Genomic DNA, 17,345 nt, shown 5'->3' with positions numbered 1-17,345 from the left:
TGAGTGTAACGGATGGTATCGTGAAGCGCAGTCACGAAGGGCTGGGGTGAGTAGCGGTGCTATGGGTTAAACTCACTCTCATCCTCAAAAGACAGATAGACACGTTGCAAAGTAGTGAGTTCACTTCTTGGTATAGCGGTCTGTGCTGTTGCCCGCGGCGTGGGAGACAACAGGTTTCAATGAGGTCACCAAGTTTGGCGATGAGTTTGGAGGGGATGATGGTGCTGAAGTCGATGAACAGCATCATGGGTGTTGCTGTCATCCAGGTGGGAGAGGGTGGAATATAATGCTGAGAGAAAGCGTCCTCTGTGCTCCTGTTCTCACGGTAGGCGAATTGGTGTCCAGTGAGGGTGAAAGGCCAGATTAAATCACATTTTGAGGTGAGTCAGGACCAGCCTCTCAAAGCACTTCATGATAATGGGGGTGAGTGCAACAGGGCGGTATACTGTATCACTCAACCCTCAGATTTATCACCGGTGATGGTTATAGTACTCACCATTGTATCCTGTACAATAAGGTTGGGTGGTCCTCTGGCAGAGAGATGTGATTTGCACCGGCATGACGGCATCTATTTCTATATACAGCCATTGTCTCCCTTATATCACTTCATTATTGGACTTGGCTTCTGGACCTTATCATACTCGCTCCAATGATTGGCTTACACTTCAAATTCCCAGAGTTTACACTGAATTTGGGACATTTGCTTTTAGCTTCTGTGCCACAGACTCATGGAACGTCCTGGAATGTACCTTAAAACTCAATACATTAGTATCGTTTGGACAGTTTAAATCATTAATGACCAACCATTTCACCCCAGTCTGCAGTTGTTTTAATTTTATATTTATTGTATTGTATTCTCAACATTGTTGTAAATCCTTCAGAATATATAAATATTGAAAAGAAAGGTCAACTTTGACCCTAACACAAGGGCTAAAGGCCAGTGAAATCCCTTGCATCAATTTGTATTTCCCCAGGAAAGGTTCACTGAACACACTTATTTCAGTTTGACCGGCTTCACACACACTTCCACACATTACATTTACATTTTGTCATTTAGCTGACGCTTTTATCCAAAGTGATTTACAAGTTCTGTACAACAAGTCAGCAGGAAGGGTACAACTCAGGGTACAACTGGCAGCTAAGGGTAAGTAAGATTGTTCATCAAACAGTGTCGAACTTGAGTGCTACAGTATAGACATATTAACATAGTAGGTAGTAATATATAGGTAGATTCCTTAGTAGCAAACTTTATAATATTAAAAAAGACATTCATTTCAGATATTGATTGAAGAAGTGTGTTTTTAGTCAAGGCGGACAATTGGGCAGGTTTTGGCTGTCCTGACTGTGGTGGGAAGTTCGTTCCACCATTGTGGAGTGAGGACAGATACGACCTATTCTCAATGTATATGTGCACTTTGGGGGTACTTAATTCAAACAAAGTCAGATTAGGTTACAATAGATGTATTATCATTTTCTGAATGTACAGAAATGTTAGTAATGTTTTTCCATGAGACATGGAAAAAAAGGTTGAAATATGGATTTACCGTATAGGTCTACATGTAACCTTCACTCTATGTACTCATCCCACCTCTGCATTCTGAACAGGCTACAGAGCAATCAAGTCATGGACAACGGCAAATGTTGGCCACATTTACCCATAGGAGCCCAGTACAACCACAGTATGTTACTATTGGCCACATTTACCCATAGGAGCCCAGTACAACCACAGTATGCTACTGTTGGCCACATTTACCTATAGGAGCCCAGTACAACCACATAATGTTACTGTTGGCCACATTTACCCATAGGAGCCCAGTACAACCACAGTATGTTACTATTGGCCACATTTACCCAGGAGCCCAGTACAACCACAGTATGCTACTGTTGGCCACATTTACCTATAGGAGCCCAGTACAACCACATAATGTTACTGTTGGCCACATTTACCCATAGGAGCCCAGTACAACCACAGTATGCTACTGTTGGCCACTGAGCAGCTCCATTGGAAACATATTGGGTGCCAAGTATTTTCTATTCATAGTATTCTCATGACGTTGATTGCTTTTACTGCCAGAATGGCACAACGCCACAGACACAGCAGACACCAAATAATCCAGAAGCAGCTTGTCTGTATTTGGTGGTTCATGTGAAAGCATTTTTAAGGGTTGTTTTTATGTAACCTACCCATCTACCTTACAATGTCACTGTGCTAGATGCAGCCCTTTCACGGTTGTTCCGACGGTAACCAGGTCATATGAAATGTTATGTTTACACATCTAACCTCAGACAACAAATGAAATGCTAAGTTTTCACACCTAACCTCAGACAACATAGCATGATTGGACAAGCTGCATCTGGGTTATTCGTCTTGGAGGATGACGCACAGAATTCCTACTGGGGTTATCTACATTTACTGTGGCTACATAGTAGCTTTCTTTCAGGCACTGTAGCCTATAGACCCATTCTAACTTGACAACATAAACATTCTAAATAGGGCCCTTTGTATCCTGTCACCATAATCAAATACAGACATAATTGTTTGTACAATGGTTTCCCCACTGGCTAACTGTCGACTGTTAGTACATCATTACACGCTTGCATAGGGACTTTGGATTGATTCATACAGGCCTAACTGTCCCAAGTCAAAACGTTTTTTCTAATATCTTTCCATACTGAAAGTATATTTTATTAAGTGTGTATATTTCTACCCATATGTCTTTTTCTGAGTGTGTACTTGCAATGTATTTTGGTAGTGTGTATGCTTTCATGTGCTAATTCAAAGCACATGTTTAAAAAGATGTAACAATTCCCCTAGACTGCATTAAAAGGGATTGTCCAGTAAGGAAAAAGCAGAGACATCATAGAAAGTGTTCAAACTAAATGATGACCAAGGGATATGCGTCGTACACTTAATTTCTCTGATAGCCTTCAATATGTATTTTATATTTATTGAGTTTGGTGGCTTGTAATTTGTCTCTGTATTGGGTTACCCTATCTTTTATCGATTGGTTGCATAGTTCCTACCAAACTTTTGTTTCAGAGTCCCTTCCTGTGTGTGGATTTCAGTCTTTGGTTCTTGGTCTTCGGCGGTAACCTGTTCAATCAATAGCATCTGGTCCAGGGGACATTTATTTAAAATCTCTCCCCATCGTTTGATGAAGTTCATGTGAGACTTCCTAATTGTAGGGGTCTTTTGGATTCTTAATCCTCTTGGTATTTTCTTATTTCTCCAGTATTGCCTCAGTGTCGAACGGCGCATTGGCAACCGTGTCTCTTTTAAGCACAGTCTCTCCAATTTAACTTTCAAGTCATCAGGGGAACAAAATCCTTTGTGCGTGTCAGTGCATTTCATTCTTGGAAGGTGCTCTTTGTTACAAGCTCCACAGGGTGTGGGAGTGAACAGGTTGCCAAAAAGTCAAAAGGCACAAACTTTGTAAACGTACAAATTTAATAATACCAACATACATGGGGGCCTCCCCACCCCCTCTAAGTATCTATTGGCCCTATTGTGTATACTGATATCTTGACCCCATGATTTTACCATGTTCTCCTTACAGTTTATTTATATTGTTTATTCAGATACCTGACAATGGTCATTTGACTGAAACGTTGTGATTAATCTAAGTAAAGACAGACTTTTCTTTGCTAATGTGACCATTGTTCCTCTCCGACGCTCCTAAGTACCTTGTAAGTAAGTAGTACGTCTTTACATTTTTTTTTAATATATATTCCTCTACCTCTTGCTTCAAAGCTTTGAGTTGCTCTCCATTTCCGTGGCTGAACATTCCTTTAACAAACATAAATGGATCCCTATGAAATGCTGTCCTGACTCGCTCCTCCTTCTTTCTCTTCCTCCTACGCTGTTCTGCCAGCCTGCTAACCAACTTCTTAGCTCTTCCTGCTAAACATAAATTTCCTCTCTCATCCACTGTAGCCTTTCTCCACTGCTTTCTTAGCTGTCTCCTCTCCTTCACTAATTTCTCTATTTCTTTCTGCCATATCGACCTAACTGACTGCAACCTCTCCACCCCCTTTCTCTCAATGATTATCACATGTTCATTCTAATACTCTAATGTATTTACCACTGTCCCTTTAAGCCCATCTAACACCATTATCAAATCCTTGTTAACTGTCTCCCATTATTTCCTTTAATTTGCTCTATGTCATTTAACTCTAGCTTTTTGCCCTCGGCTCTTCTCTCTGACCTGCAGGCTGGCCTCAGTCACATCTACATCCCCTCCTATAGTGCTTTCCTCCTCCTCCTCCTCCTCCTCCTCCTCCTCCTCCTCCTCCTCCTCAGTGATAGGGTTACTGATATCCTGCCACGTGTGGTTTTCTACCAGCAGCTGGACACCAACCTGACTGACTTCTCAAGTACTGATCAACGCAGCAAACCTGCACTCCCTCTACCAAGCCCTTTATTCGTTATTCCCTCATGTATTTTAAGGCATTTGACTTACTACCAGCCTCAAGGCCAGATCTGGAGCTTATTTCCCTCTACCACTACACCCTCTCCTCTCCTCTCCTCTCCTCTCCTCTCCTCTCCTCTCCTCTCCTCTCCTCTCCTCTCCTCTCCTCTCCTCTCCTCTCCTCTCCTCTCCTCTCCTCTCCTCTCCTCTCTATATAATAATAATAGTTCTAGTTCTAGAGGACAGGTCTGAGACCCTGTCCTTCATTGGATTGCTTATCGAACACATAGTCCTGTGCATTCCAGGGTCTGTAACATGCATGTAATCTGCCTTGGAGTCATCTTCCACCCCTGCTCTCGCAGACTCTAGGGGTATTTTCCCTGATGGAGTCTATTCCCTCCTGTCAGCCGTCTTTCCAAGTCCTCCCACGGATCTTCCCTAGTTGTCAGTTGCTCTATTCACAGCAGTCACTAGCTAGTCTAGATTTGAATATACAACACCTCGGGAAGGCTAGACTGTTGGTTCCAGTGTCCCAGAATCACCCCCGCCGTGCTAGCTCTCATTGTCCATGATACCCACACGCAGAACTTCCTTCTGTTATTCTATCCTGTCAAAAATAGAACAATTTCTGATAGCAATATCACACATGAAAGAGAAACAACAGAGAAGAAAAATAATACTCTTACCTTTGTTTATTTTGGCCCCCAGCTGATATTTCTACATTTCTGACATTCAATTTCTATTATGTATTAGAAAGGAAGATGTTTGTGTTTCAGACAACCTCGCCAAAAACAAGAGTCATGCATGTTCATGCATTTTGGAAAAAAATCCTTCATTATCCCAGCCCGATCTCAGTTAAAATATGTAAATCAAGTACTAATTGACCACAGGAAAAAGGTACATATTGTACGTTATGTTATAGCCATAAGTAATACTGTATTGATGAAAATGTAGAATGTGTACGTATTACAAATAAGTACTTAAATTACATGTTAAAATATAATCTTTTAACGTTTCATAATCGTCAAACCCTAACCCTAACCTAACTTTATATCTCAACCATAATTATTCAACGTTAAAATGAACCATCATCATAGTATTGCTAGGTTTGTATCAGGGTGGCTGGGTGGCTTAGTCTAGTGTTCAGAGCTCTTGCCTGTGACCACCATCATTGTTGGTTTGATTCCAGGTTGCAGCTTGTAACATAAAGATATTACTTATACAAGATGTAAATAATATTACGTATGGCTATAACATAGCGTACACTATGTACCTTTTTTCCTGTGGTCGATAGTACTTTATTTAAATTTTCTGATGAGAACCGTGTTGAGTATTCATACGCATTGATACCTCTTAACCCCCTTTCACCCACACATACAGAGACGCACATAAACACACACACACACACACACACATGCACACACACACACGCGCGCACACGTACACACACGCACGCACACATACTCTCTTGTGGTCTCGAACCAGATGGAAAGGCCTATGGTGAACTCTGTATGGTGTTTTCTGATTAACTGAGCCATAGGATAACATTCAGAGGGTGATCAAAGGTCTGGCATGCCCTCTCCTCTTGCAGATTAGCTTTTAGCCACTCTAGGATTTCACAATTACGTTACGCAACCCACAAGATGCAATGAAGCATGTCAACAGTAGACTTTTCAATCCTCCACACATACACATAAGATACGCAGGCAAGTATGTGAACAATGCCGGTACTGTGTTCCATGCCTCACTGTTGGGAGGGTTTTTGTCACCAGACCCCAATGAAAAGCACCCCAGTCTACGGCTAAGAGGTGCAAGCGCACAGGTGTACTTTCCAAAGAGCTCAGCTGACCTACCAAAACGGATTCCCCAGGACCACAGACAAGACAAGAAGAGGATGTTTAACAAAAACAAGCAATACTTTATTACATAATAATATTATTAAGAAAAACAGGCAATACTTTAATACATAGCATCCAAATGAATAAATCTACCTAAACAGTTCATTAGTCTAGATTAAAATACCCCCGCCCCTAGGCCTAGGGTAATTAAAATGAGGAAGCGCTCAATGCACTGACGGCCAACCCCCAGAGCTATTCCCAATTTCCCACCCACACTACCTGTCCCCGCCCCTAAGGCACTACACACGTGAGGAAGAGTACTCACTGCACACAGATCTGGGACTGTCACACAACAACTAGTCCAGAATCACACTACACCTTAAAACACAGTTCACTGCAAATAGCCTGCAATATATATATCACACCATATCTCAGGGAGTCACGGCAAATGATTATAGAGAACACATGTTATGGCAATACACACTGAGTGTCACACAGCTAAATAAGGGGGCTGGTATAGGGTAGTGGGTGCTGTTCCCCACTAGGGGTTATGGCCAGGGCTAGAATGCTCCTCTCACATCCCAGCCTAGGTTTTGGCAGTGGAAGCGCCAAAACACAAAAAGGTTAATTATGAAGGGAGCCCGAAGGTGAGGGCAGGGAGGACTCTCTTGTAGCCCCTCAAGCCTTCGGGCTAAAAAAGCGTTCCGACTAGGACCGGAGAATAGGGTACTTCCCAGTGCAGAGCAGACCAGGGTAATGCAGTAGTGTCCTCCTGGCTGCAAGGAAATAGCACAGTTAATTACACACGTCGAGCTCCCACGTTCGTTTGTCAGTCAATATGCCCACCTTTGCTGCTCTCCACCGAGCGGGCCCGTGCAAATAGTAGCAGCGTTTCCGCACGCGGTGCTCTCAATTATCTTCAGTTGTAATGACAGTTTGTATTATCCAAAGTTTCTTATAGCACAGTTCACATAATCCATTCACTGATAGCTCGGGAAACAGTACATTCATCCGGCGCAGATATTCCGATACTTTGTGTTTAGTTACTCACGGCATGTAGCGTGGCTACACTGTATCTCTCTTGGTTTCGGCTCCACTCGTTCCCCAGAGAGAAGGTGAACACAGCAGGCTGGAGCAGTACATGTTTTCCCTGGAAAAAGGCACAAGAGAAAGGTAGCGTGTCCTCGTATCTCCACAGTTCCGCGTTCCCGGTGTCGTCCTTGCGACTCTCTTCTGTCTACAGCCAAAACGAATTCTCCTTTCAACAGCGCCCGGCCTTCCTGGCACCGCCCCTCCACGCCAGCCAGCCAATCCATCTCCTGCCCCCTCCAGCGGCACACCCCGGCTGCGTAAGAAAGAGGGACCTCATGTGTAGACTGCACGATTGAAAATAGATTATCCCCCCCCTGGTGGCCCCGCACTTGCCTGCTGTCACTGGCCCCAGCACATATCACCATCCCCACAGGACGGCTCCCCACGCTCTCACCGGGACTCCATGGACCTCATCTAAGCAGGGAAGAAGGGACAGCATGGCGCAGTACTGCGATAGGAGATTCCAATACACATAATAGTCGGATATGCACTTGCCTGTTAAAACGGCCAGGTAATCCATAGATCATAATTATACAGCAATAAACTGTATTCCTCCTTATCAGCACATTACTTTAAACTGGTGCCAAGAACCAAAGTGAGTGGCTTGATTTAATCTGGCAGGTTTATATGAAAAAAACTGTTGTTAAAAACTGTTAAAAACAACAACAACAACAACAACAACAACAACAACAACAACAACAACCCATTATCATCATCATCATCATCATCATCATCATCATCATCATCATCATCATCATCATCATCATCATCATCATAATCCTCATACAGGTCAGTAGAGGCCTGCCTCTCTGTGTGCCAAGCTGATGTTTCCAGATGGATGTGTCTCAACCACCTCTAGATTAACCTTGTCATGCCTGAGCTGTTGTTTTCCCTGGACATGTCCTGCCCTCTGAAAGACCTCTCCATCACACCTGACCTGACAACACCATGGTGACTCCTGTCTAGACGGGAAACAACCTCTCTGTATGTTGTTCCTTCACACCAGCGTGAAAACACGTTTATTTATATAGCACATCTCACACGGAGGGAATTTAAAGTGCTTCATATAAAATACATGAAAAGAAACACAAGTAAATCCTGAAGAGCATACAAATAAAAACATACAAAAGAAGAATAAAAGTATCATTGGACTGCACTCACAGTAATTACATTTCAATCAAAGGCTATTGTTAAATAGTTTTTACCTGTTAAAAATAGTCAGGGAAGATCTGAGATCTATGTGGTATAGATCTAACATGCATTATTATATTATTATTATTAACATGGTGAAGCAGCATTGAGTTATTATGCCATAGATTCTATGGTATAATAACTCAATGCTGCTTCACCGTGTTTTGTTCTGGCTCCAGGGACACACATCACAGACAATGACTTAGGTAAGGATAACACATGCATATATATACCACCCATGCCACGTTTGTCACACGTACACAAACATTTACATACATTTACATACATTTACATTTAGTCATTTAGCTGACGCTTTTATCCAAAGTGACTTACAAGTTCTGTACAACAGGTCAGCAGGAAGGATACAACTCCGGCAGTTAAGGGTATAAGTAACACTGTTCGTCAAACAGTGTTGAACTTGGGCACTACAGTCTTGAGTGCATAGCAGTATACATATATATAGCATAGTAGATAGTAATATAGGCAAGGTAGATTCCTTCACTACTTCATCAGAGCATATATTTTGCATTTATAGCATTTCGTTTTTTAGATTATATATATTAGATTAGATTAGCATACTGTACCTTATGTGTATACTGTATACTTACTTCATCAGAGCATATATTTAACATTTTTAGATTATATATATTAGATTATATATTAGTTATTAGATTATATATATATTGTAACTATATTTATTGTAGGGCATTAACACCCTCATCTTGCACCATGACCTTTTTACATGTCCAGAGTTAATTATATTGTTATATTGTTTACACTGCCTATTTTTATTTTTACTTCTCCACTGTACTATAATTCTATGACCTGTATCATGTCTTCTATACCTGTACCTCCCCTCCCCCCTCCCCCATGCTGCTATGATGCCTGCATTTCCCCAAGGGGATCTGTTACGTACCCCAGTAAGGAGACGCAACACAAGGCCACAGACAGGGTAGGTGAGGGTGCAGTGACACAAAACCAGGGAAACAATTAGCAAAATAATAGTATTTATTTTTGCAAACAAAGCAACACAGAGATCAAGGAGGACTACCAGTGGCACCAAATGAAATATAAAAGGAAATTAAATCCCACCCCCCCTTACAGGCGCTGACGCCCAAAAGTACAGGTGGCGGTGCTCACTCTAAGGCTGGTGTCTTTAATATCAGGTCACCTACGTGATGCAAAATGTAGACCCCAGGGTATCTTCCTGTCCTCAATTGTCCCTGTGTGCGAGACAAAAGATTAATACAAAGGAAAGACAATCACCATAGGCTGGGTGACACAAAAAAGAGAAACAAGTATACACAGGTTAAGGTTAACAGAAATGTACACAAACTATAAAGACTCCTAAACACAATGCAATGAACCAGAGCTTCAGGTACCAGCTCTACACCAAATACACAACAATATTTCCTATGCTAACAATAATGAACCAGAGCTTTCACCAGCTCTGGTACCAAAAAGATCTAAGAACTCAAACAGAGCTTTAACCAGCTCTGGTACAAAAAGCACCCTAAGGGCTTGTGTCCATAGTGGACGTTTTATGAGTTGTCAGCTCCTTCCTGTCATTCATTTCTATGCTACAGGCACGACAGGCGCGCTCCTCTTCCCAGCGCCGCGCCTCGCGTTTATGAGCTCTCTGCGGCAGCGTTTTTGGGCGGAGCGCTCCCAGTGCATAAAGTTGAAACTAGTTCAACTTTTGGAAAGGAGCGCGCTCATCAAGGTAATCAACATCGAGGAAGGGGCGGAGCCGCGGCAGTCGCGAGACCCAGGAAAACGCTCTGAGCTTTTTTCCCCTTTTATTCAAAGCGGTCTGCCTTGAAAAAAACTTCCGCTATGGACACAAGCCCTAAAGAGCCACCGCTCTAATTACAAACAGATACAAAGAGCTCTCCCACAAAGACACAGAGAATAGTTACCACAACCATGAACCAGAGAGCTAACTAACACTGCACACAATGGGGTATATGAACGGGTGTGGAGCTTGATTGCTTGATGAGCCTCAGCTGCTGCTGCACTGGGGTGAGTTGCTGATTGACCAGCTGCTGCTGGAACTGAGACACCTGAGAATGGGGATATGTAGCCACAAGAGGGAGACAAGACAACAACAAACAAAACATGCCTATATATATACAACAGATACTATACATTACTCCCTCTATATACATACATAAGGACAGGGTCCGTAACAGGATCAATAAAGGAATATCTTATCTTAGTTAGCAAAGTGCACGATAGCAAAAGACTATATACTTTTTCTTTGCATTTCAGATATTGATTGAAGAAGAAGTCGACGGCAGGTTTCAGCACAAAACATTGCAACGTGCAGAAATCCAGTATTAATGAATAAGACAATGCACATTTAAAAGGTGAGAAAAGAAAACATGTAGCAATCTCCGGTAGATTGGTGTAACAAGATGGTTTTTCTATGCTTCACACATCCTGCTGACTCAACAACATCCAGACCAGCTCCTTAGTTGATGACTACACGTCCCTCCTAGCCAGGCTCATGTTGACAAAATTATGCAATTTGTGGCTAAAACAATTGGACACATTGGCCACAGTTAAAGTGGAGTGCCACCCGTTTTAAGAATGCACATAATGTTATTCCTGCACTCCAGGACAGTTCAGTCAGTATTTGTGAATGCACACCACTCTCTCCTAAAGCTAGAAATCTGAGATTTTATGGCCTCATAAAGTCAGGAGCCGCATTCATTGTCTGTTTAAAAAAAAAATTGCTAGCCCCGATTCCGTATGCGCGCCTGCCGGAGCTAAAAGATCAATCTTCCAATATCGATTTCTTCCTATATTTTCTTCCCGACCCTAGAAGACAAGACTTCAGAGTCCCTCTCTATCTTCAGTAAGAGACTGACATCTTATTTATTTGTTTATTTATTTATTTCTCTATCTGAGGAGCTCTTCAGCCCCTCGCCTTCTCTACTGGCACTTGATCTTATTGGATTTGTATCTTGTTGTGAAAATGACAAGTGGGCTGAGTTCTTCTATATCCTTAGGACAAAAGGTCATTTTTAGGTGACTTAAACTTTTAGCTCATGGCTGCTTTTTTATTCTTAGGGTATTTATTATAGGGTGAGAGAGCCAACAATAGATCTGATGATTCCATCCAATTACAATCATTAAGGCTATGATGTGATTATAAAAAATTCTCAATGTATCACGTTTAACTTTTATTTTTTTATCACTTCAGTTCACATTCAGTAGGCCTACATTGCAATTTCCAGTATCCTAACCCCTCCTGCCAAAACTAGTGCATAGCCTAATACTGTACCTCTAGGAACAGCTTATATGGCCTATGCTTGTAAATAGAAACACACACACACACACACACACACACACACACACACACACACACACACACGCACACGCACACGCACACGCACACGCACACGCACACACACACATGGAGGAAACAACAAGCATTTCAAAACATACAATTTCACATACAAGGAAGATCAAACGTATAAACTTGAGCTGTGATCTAAAAGAACTGGGCTCAGCCAGTCTGATTTCCTCGGGGCACAGCGCTCTCGCAGGTTTATGGGGGATGTAGCGGTTTTATTGCATGGGGAAAGAGGGGAGTTTCTTTTTTATATTCCTTTTCCACTTCAGCCGTCCAGGATACTCTAAATCCATCAGGGGTGTTCTAAATCCATGGCCTCAAGAGAGAGTATATGTACCCAGATCTGGCTTCATGGAGAACATTCTTCTCTGTCTCACCGGTGGTCTATTGACCATTATTCACACGGCGGCCATTTTGATTTCATGTCACGCTCAGGTTGGGATTCCCAGGTGGGAACAGGGTGGAAATGATTTGCAACCTGAGCATGACATAAGAGCAAAATGTCCGCCCATGTGAATGTGGTCAATGCGGTCCAACCAAAGACTTCTATCTATAGGACGACTATCTTGCGTCGTAAAAAATGAATGTAGGTAATCTTGTTCATTTTGAACATACTTCCGAAACCGAAGGGTGGCGGGTGCTGCAGTGCAGAGTTCTGTTTGGATCAAGGTGGAAGAAGGGAGTTGAATTATCAGGAAAATCCACCCCAAAGCAGAATTTGTATTGTGGCTTTCCAATGATCTTGGGATAGTTACGTCAAGATCTATAAACATAGACAATTGTCTCTCTAAGCTGCAAATCAGAGGACCAAGACTTGAATTTATGATCTGATCAAGTGATACTTGTTGGAGTTGGTTATTGGTTGAGCTATTACTTCCAAATTAGTTTAATTGAAATGGGCTTATGGCTCTGAATCAGATATATCAATATATCCATAAAATCACCATTCACTGTCTATGCAGCGGCACCATAAATATATAATATGTAACATTTGAATAATATTTTAGAGTTGAGTTTCCCTTTAAAGGGATCATTCACTTTCGTACAGTATAACTTGTCAAGAACCATCAGTCTTATCTCTATCTAAAGTAATCTACTAGTAAGCTAGTGACCACTGCTGTCCCTGTCATCTGCTGTCAACACCACCATTCTTCCAAAGTGTCAGGCTCTTCATTCACTTCCATTCATTTTTGGGACCTAGTCTAAATGTCATACTTCTGAAGTATAAATAAACTCATGCCGTGAAGATCAATAAAGGAGACATACGGGGGGAAAAGGTATGTGTTTGTTTTGGCATTTCATGTGACTTTACAGATTCATGCCCTTTAAAAAATAAAAGCAGATCCAGTCAATTTGTTGTAGGTTTGAGTGCGCTGTGTATCTTTGCCTTGCATGGAATGTTAAGCGAATATTCAAAATTATTAAAAATTATGTCCTAAAGATTATAAATGCATCGCTTCTGACAGGCATCTTCCCAGATGCATTCAAAACAGCTGTCATAAAACCCTTACTAAAGAAACCCAAACTAGACAGTAATGTACTGACCAACTATAGGGTGATATCCCCCCCCACCCACCCACCCAACTTCCTCCAATGTACAGTTTCTTTCCCTTCGAATGTATATATTTCTCTTGTAAGATACTGTATTTTGTTTATATGTCTTGTATGTCACAAATGTCTTGATGAAACTACTGTATATCTGTATGTCATGTATGTCATAAATTGATTACATACATTTCATAGATTGAAAATGGGGGACCCGGATGTAAACAAGACGAAAGTATTTTTCTGGTCTGCATCCTCTTAACAATTGTTTGTATTGAGCTGTACTGTATTGTACCCATTCTGCAATCTGTTAATACAGTTTTCAATCAATCAAATCAATCAATCCAACCTCCCATTCATTAGCAAGATACTTGAAAAATAGTATCAGTCCAAATAAACTCCTTAAGCCTTAAGGTCCCCCTATAGGGGGACCCTGCTTTTCTTTATCATAAATCGATCAATAGAGACCGTATTAGATCCCCAATTATCATATCATGGGGTATCATTGGAAAGCCACACTCATTGGCTAGAACCCTGTGCAAAGATTTTCGAGATCGCCAAATGATTGACGGAGCTAGAGCCCCGGGAGTCGGGGGTGGTAATGTGTACTTTTGCGTACTTTGGGGCACGCCTCACATATCGGCATGTAACTCGAGAACCGCTGAACGGATTTTGTCACCTGAAAGGGCAATCGACAGGCAACAAATAGGGCTTTAATTCTACCTATATATTGTATTAAAATAAATGCACATCCGAGCCACTAGAGGTCGGCAAAGAATCGTCCACATGTGGGGGTCCTTGGATGTTAAGAGGTTAATGTTTAAAAAAAATTATTTGTAGCCAAGAGTAAATACCATAACCCTATCAAAAACAGTAGTCAAAGTGTATATTTTCATTTTTACCGATGTTTTATATGTTTTATCGGAAATACAAATGTATGCAAGAAATGACTAAATCCAGATTCAACCCTGCCATTGGAAAGAGGAGATTTTCCCTATCCATAGATGTATGATTTGGCCATAATAAGGTCAAGGTCAAGTTCAAGGTCAAATATGAATTTATAATTAAAGTCGATTATCATTAATTACTGTATCTACAAATCCTTCTGTTTAATCATCTTCCCGCGGTTCATTTGCTTAGTTTTTTGTACACATGATCTCAATAAGGAGGTGAATGAGCTCAGTGAGCATTTTTCTGATTTTTTTTTACATTTTTGATCATCATCATAAAAATCATAAATCATAATTAATCATAATTAATTTATTCATTACAATTTACTCAGCCTAGTAACAGACACAATATTTCTGACACTGGAAATACATACCCCCAGGTCCCTAGATGTTCCTAGATACCAAGAACATGCAAATTGACCTTGCAGAAGTGGAGCAATCTTCCATTTACTTAGGCATGTACCTTTAGGCGAAAACGGTCTACAGATTAACAGGTTAAAGAAAACAACATCATGGAGGAATTTCAATCAGGCTTCAGAACATACCACAGCACTGGAACTGCTCTTACTAAAATAATAAGTGACCTCAGACTAAACTCAGATGCAAATAAAGTCTAAATTCTTGTCTTATAAGTAAGGCAGGTGCAGAGTTTGACATGATTGACCATGATATCCTAATACATCATCTAGAAAAATGTGTTGGGGTCTTTCTGACTATGTATTAAATTGGTTTAGAACATATATCAAAGGACCAATATATTACATCAGGCTTGGAGAATGACAAGGGAGCTGCCTCGTCCACTATTATTCTCACTATATGCTGCCATTTGGGGACATCATCAGAAAACACAAGGTATGTTTTCTAGCTATGCAGATGACACATAATTGTACATCTCTGCTGAACCAAATGATCCTACAGCTATTAACTCCATCTCTGCCTGTCTCTTAGCAATAAACAAATGGATGACCAACAGCTTCCTAAAATTAAATAAGGACAAAACATCAACAAGGTGACAAAAACATCATTCTTCCTCCTTTGAAACATAACTAAAGTACAACCATTTATAAATCAAAAGGACGCTGAAAAACGAATCCATACCTTCAGGGCCGGCCCTAACATTTCAGCAGCTCTATGCGAGATTCTGAAAAGCGCCCCTTGCACGCGGCCACGGCCGCTGAAACAGTCTTAAGCACGGGTGCACAGCAATAAGTAGAGTATTTTATATTTAGTTCAGCGTAAAGCAGGGTTTTTGTGGTCTTTCATTACAGGATCGTACATTGCCATCAGCTGCACCTGTTTAAGGAAGTTGCCATTGTCTGGTTTGTTGAGCATATCAGATGTTCCCCTAAGGCTCAAGTTTCTCTCAGCTAATGACTGAATGATGGTGACCAACCTGGTAAACCTCACGCCATCTCTTCCTTTCTGTGTCGATCAGTCTCATCTCAATCCTATCGATAGTTTGACCCTTTTCTAAGTGAGACTCATGTATTTAGTATGTTCTGGATTCCTCTCGTGTGCTCTCAGTAATTGGTGGCAATTTTTCCAATAATTTAGTCCCGCATTGATTAAGTTGTGCCCTTTCTGGGAGAACAGTTTGCAGCAAAAACAGTAAAGGCTGTTGTTTTTCTGTGAGTACTGTGACGAGCCTGGTGGTGTTCAGACTCGTCACGTTTCAAAAACAAACAAATTCAAATGTCCACACAAGTGCAATATCATTCAACAATCATATTTATTGATTTCAGGCAGAATATAGTTTGATGGGCAAATAGAATGGTCGTAATACAGTCCGATGGTCAAAACACAAAACAGGCTCTCGTACAAAAAAGGGATTGTTCAATACTCAGAGTAGTCGTCCGGTCCAGGGTCACTCAGTAGACAAGGGGGTTTCTCAGCCAGTCTAGGGTCCAGTACACAATGAACACCTTCTCGCCTTCACCTCTCCTCTCACTACCTCTCACCTCACAAAACTCAGAATATAACAATATCTCTCAATGCAACAACTCCAACCTCACCTCCACTCAACTCACCTCTCACTAACCTAGTGTATTTGTAGTGTGTGTGTCTGGGGTGTGTGCGTGTGAGATGTGGGTGAACTAATGATGCACAGGTGTGTTCTATCAGTACTAATCAGCGACCTAATTGTTTCCACTCCTTACGTGGCAGTAATATCTCCCGTCCTTCACATATCCATGAGAGGGGGGGTGATATCTGCCACATATCCCCCCTCCCCCCTTAGCTCCGAGCTTCTCGGGGCGGACCACGTTCCCAGTGCTTCTCTCCTGGACAAGGCACAAGGCACGTTCCAGTGTGCTGCGCCAGACCTGTGGATGACGGAGAAGACAAAAGGCTGTAAGGATAGGAACCAGCGGGTGACCCTAGCGTTGGTGTCCTTGTTACGTGATAGCCAACCGAAGTTGCCGGACGACACGGTGGTGGTGGGGCTGATCTATAACAATGACGAGAAGGCCTATAGGGAGGAGGTTGATGAACTGGCACGCTGGTGCCGGAATAACATCCTACTCCTGAACATTGGTAAAACCAAAGAGCTGATCATGGATTTGAGGAGAATACAGCAGGGGGGACACACACGCCACTGTGGATAAATGGGACAGGGTGAGCAGTTTCAAGTACCTGGGAGTCCACATCACAGAGGACCAAGGACGCGGCAAGGGGGGGTGCGGCGGGGGCTGCAGCACCCCCTGCTGGCGGGGAGTGTAACTGCAACTGCAAGGTTGTTTTGGCCTTTATTCCATTGTAATACCGAGGCTACTCAATGTCACTGAGCGAGCGGCACTGCAGATTTACCCTACTCTTGGAATTCATTGCCAGATCCTCATAGGGGCGCTGTCTCGATAATGCAGTGTTATTAAAGAAGCCGCAAGCGTGTAGCCGACGCATGAACCAGTTGGGATTCGAATAGACGCGGCCTGGAAGCCTGGAAGCGTCAACGCGGAACTGG

Source organism: Notolepis coatsorum (genome assembly GCF_963971535.1).
Source record: "Notolepis coatsorum genome assembly, chromosome: 8".
NCBI classification, from domain to species: Eukaryota; Metazoa; Chordata; class Actinopteri; order Aulopiformes; family Paralepididae; genus Notolepis; species Notolepis coatsorum.
Note: the sequence above shows the minus strand (reverse complement) of the source record.